The following is a 4,578-nucleotide window of genomic DNA, read 5'->3' as shown; positions in this document are numbered from 1 at the left end:
AGGAATATCTATACTGCGACATAAAGGATTCCTCTTCTTTCTTTGTTTTCTTCTCTTTCATATGAGTAGGAACAAGGAAAAAGGCATTCTTGTTGAAGCTGATCCTGAACCTGAAAGGACCTTGAAGAGGAAGCTAAGAGCAGCTAAAGCATAGTACTCTGAAGAGGACTTAACTGAAATTTTCGAACAAGAAAAGGATATGGCAGCCGAACCCAACAATAACAATGCAAGGAAGATGCTTGGTGACTTTACTGCACCAAATTCCAACTTACATGGAAGAAGCATCTCAATCCCTGCCATTGGAGAAAACAACTTTGAGCTAAAGCCTCAGTTAGTTTCTCTGATGCAACAGAACTGCAAGTTTCATGGACTTCCATAAGAAGATCCTTTTTAGTTCTTAACTGAATTCTTGCAGATCTGTGATACTGTTAAGACTAATGGGGTTGATCCTGAGGTCTACAGGCTTATGCTTTTCCCTTTTGCTGTAAGAGATAGAGCTAGAGTATGGTTGGACTATCAACCTAAAGATAGCCTGAACTCTTGGAATAAGCTGGGCACAGCCTTCTTGGCCAAGTTCTTTCCTCCTCAAAAGCTGAGTAAGATTAGAGTGGATGTTCAAACCTTTAGACAAAAAGAAGGTGAATCCCTCTATAAAGCTTGGGAGAGATACAAGCAACTGACCAAAAAGTGTCCTTATGACATGCTTTCTAAATGGACCATCCTGGATATATTCTATGATGGTCTGTCTAAATTGTCTAAGATGTCATTGGACCATGCTGCAGGTGGATCCATTCACCTAAAGAAAACGCCTGCAGAAGCTCAAGAACTCATTGACATGGTTGCTAATAACCAATTCATGTACACCTCTGAGAGAAATCATGTGAGTAATGGGACACCTCAGAAGAGGGGAGTTCATGAAATTGATGCTCTAAATGTCATATTGGCTCAGAACAAAATGTTGACTCAGCAAGTCAACATGATTTCTCAGAGCCTGAATAGATGGCAAAATGCATCCAACAGTACTAAAGAGGCATCTTCTGAAGAAGAAGCTTATGATCCTGAGAACCCTGCAATGGCAGAGGTGAATTACATGGGTGAATCCTATGGGAACACCTATAATTCCTCATGGAGAAACCATCCAAATTTCTCATGGAAGGATCAACAAAAGCCTCAACAAGGCTTTAATAATGGTGGAAGAAACAGGCTTAGCAATAGCAAGCCTTTTCCATCATCTTCTCAGCAACAGACAGAGAATTCTGAGCAGAGTCCCTCTAGCTTAGCAAACATAGTCTCTGATCTATCTAAGGCCACTTTAAGTTTCATGAGTGAAACAAGGTCCTCCATTAGAAATTTGGAGGCACAAGTGGGCTAGCTGAGTAAGAAAATCACTAAAACCCCTCCTAGTACTCTCCCAAGCAATACAGAAGAGAATCCAAAAAGAGAGTGCAAGGCCATTGACATAATCACAATGGCTGAATCCAAATAGGAGGAGAAGGACGTGAATCCCAGTGAGGAAGACCTCCTGGGATGTCCTCTGAACAAAAAGGAGTTCCAAACTGAGGAACCTAAGGAATTTAAGGCTCATCTAGAGACCATAGAGATTCCATTGAACCTCCTTTTACCATTCATGAGCTCTGACAACTATTCTTCCTCTGAAAAGGATGAAGATGTAACTGAAGAGCAAGTTACTCAATATCTAGGAGCCATCATGAAGCTGAATGCCAAGTTGTTTGGTAATGAGAATTGGGAAGGTGAACCTCCATTGCTCATTAGTGAACTAGATACATGGGTTCAGCAAACTCTACCTCAAAAGAAACAAGATCCTGGTAAATTCTTGATATCCTATGCCATAGGCACCATGACCTTTAAGAAGGCTCTGTGTGACCTGGGGTCAGGTATAAATCTTATGCCACTTTCTGTAATGGAGAAGCTGGGGATCCTTGGGGTACAAGCTGCAAGAATCTCGTTAGAGATGGCAGACAAGTCAATAAAACAAGCTTATGGATTGGTAGAGGACGTGTTGGTAAAGGTTAAAGGCCTTTAAATCCCTGCTGATTTCATAATCTTAGACACTAGGAAGGATGAGAATGAATCCATCATTCTTGGAAGACCCTTCCTAGCCACAGCAGGAGCTGTGATTGATGTTAACAGAGGAGAGTTAGTCCTTCAATTGAATAGGGACTACCTTGTGTTTAAAGCTCAAGGTTATCCTTCTGTAAACATGGAAAAGAGGCACGATAAGCTTCTCTCAATACAGAGTCAAACAAAGCCCCCACAATCAAACTCTAAGTTTGGTGTTGGGAGGCCACAACCAAACTCTAAGTTTGGTGTTGAACCCCCACATTCAAACTCTAAGTTTGGTGTTGGGAGGTTCCAACAATGCTCTGAACATCTTTGAAGCTCTATAAGAGCTCACTGTCAAGCTATTGACATTAAAAAAGCGCTTATTGGGAGGCAACCCAATTTTTATTTATCTATATTTTTATTGTTCTTTTATGTTTTATTAGGTTCATGATCATGTGGAGTCACAAAACAATTGCTAAAATTAAAAACAGAATAAAAAACAGCAGAAGAAATAGCACACCCTGGAGGAAGAGCTTACTGGTGTTTAAACGCCAGTAAGGAGCATCTGGCTGGCGTTCAACACTAGAACATAGTATGAATCTGGCGTTGAACGCCAGAAACAAGCAGCAGTCTAGCGTTTAAATGCCAGGATTGCACCTTGAGGAAAGCTGGCGTTTAACGCCAGCAACAAGCATCAGGCTGGCGTTAAACGTCAGGCTGGCGTTAAACGCCAGAAACATGCTACATTTGGGCGTTCAACGCCAGAAACAAGCTTCAGTATGGTGTTAAATGCCAGGATTGCATGCAGAGGGCATTTTACATGCCTAATTGGTGCAGGGATGATAAATCCTTGATACCTCAGGATCTGTGGACCCCATAGAATCACCTCAGGATCTGTGGACCCCACAAGATCCCCACCTACCTCAACTCACCTTCTCTCTTCTTCACCCAATCCAATAACACTCTTCCCCATGCACCCTTCACCAATCACCTCAATCGCTCTTTCCCATCACCTTTTCACCACTCACATCCATCCACTCTTCCCCATAAACCCCACCTACCTTCAAATTCAAAATCTCTTTCCCACCCAAACTCACCCTAAATGTCCAAACCCTAATCCCTCTCCCTCCACTATATAAACCCTTCCACACTTCTTCATTTTCACACAACACAACCCTCTCTTCTTCCTCTTGGTCGAATACACATCTCTCTCCCTCTCCTCTATATCTTCTTCTTCTTCTTCTTCTTCTTATATTCTTTCTTCTTTTGCTCGAGGGTGAGCAACATTCTATGTTTGGTATGGTAAAAGCATATATTTTTTTGTTTTTTCATAACCATTGATGGCACCTAAGGCCGGAGAAACCTCTAGAAAGAGAAAAGGGAAGACAAAAGCTTCCACCTCCGAGTCGTGGGAGATGGAGAGATTCATCTCAAAAGCCCATCAAGACTACTTCTATGAAGTTGTGGCCAAGAAGAAGGTGATCCCTGAGGTCCATTTCATGCTCAAGAAAAATAAGTATCCGGAGATCCGACATGAGATCTAAAGAAGAGGTTGGGAAGTTCTTACCAACCCCATTCAACAAGTCAGAATCTTAATGGTTCAAGAGTTCTATGCCAATGCATGGATCACTAGGAACCATGATCAAAGCATGAACCCAAACCCAAAGAATTGGCTTACAATGGTTCGGGGGAAATGCTTAGATTTCAGTTCGGAAAATGTAAGGTTGGCATTCAACTTGCCTATGATGCAAGAAGATGCACGCCCCTACACTAGAAGGGTCAACTTTGACCAAAGGTTGGACCAAGTCCTCATGGACATATGTGTGGAAGGAGCTTAATGGAAAAGAGACTCAAAAGGCAAGCCGGTTCAATTGAGAAGACTGGACCTTAAACCTGTGGCTAGAGGATGGTTGGAGTTCATCAAACGCTCCATCATCCCCACTAAAAACCGATTCGAAGTAACTGTGGATCGGGCTATCATGATCCATAGCATCATGATTGGAGAGAAAGTAGAAGTTCATGAAGTCATCTCTCTAGAACTCTACAAAGTAGCCAAAAAGCCCTCCACCTTGGCAAGGCTAGCTTTTCCTCATCTCATTTGCCATCTATGCTACTTAGCTGGAGTTGTCATAGAAGGAGACATCCTCATTGAAGAGGACAAGCCCATCACTAAAAAGAGGATGGAGTAAACAAGAGAGCCTATTCATGGATCTCAAGAGACGCATGAGGAAGCTCATCATCAAGAATTCCCTGAGATGCCTCAAGGGATGCATTTTCCTCCAAACATCTATTGGGAACTACTCAACACTTCTCTAGAAGGATTGAGTCATGACATGAACCAATTAAGGGTGGAACACCAAGAACACTCCATCATTCTCAATGAGATTAGAGAAGATCAAAGAGCTATGAGGGAGGAGCAACAAAGGAAAGGAAGAGACATAGAGGAGCTCAAGAACACCATTGGTCCTTCAAGGAGAAGGCGCCACCATCACTAAGGTGGAATCATTCCTTAAC

General features: G+C 42.4%; 1 non-coding gene across 1 annotated transcript; it reads right to left on the bottom strand.

Annotated features, from left to right (window-relative positions):
- Nucleotides 1-598: 598 nt before the first annotated feature.
- Nucleotides 599-705, bottom strand: LOC112714203 (small nucleolar RNA R71). Its single transcript, XR_003159159.1, has one exon. It is a non-coding gene; the product is annotated as a small nucleolar RNA R71 (small nucleolar RNA).
- Between the last annotated feature and the right edge of the window lie 3,873 nt (nt 706-4,578).

This window comes from Arachis hypogaea, chromosome 9 (genome assembly GCF_003086295.3).
Source record: "Arachis hypogaea cultivar Tifrunner chromosome 9, arahy.Tifrunner.gnm2.J5K5, whole genome shotgun sequence".
In the NCBI taxonomy this organism is placed as follows: domain Eukaryota; kingdom Viridiplantae; phylum Streptophyta; class Magnoliopsida; order Fabales; family Fabaceae; genus Arachis; species Arachis hypogaea.
The sequence above is the reverse complement of the archived record's forward strand: the minus strand, read 5'-3'. Positions and strand labels throughout refer to the sequence as shown.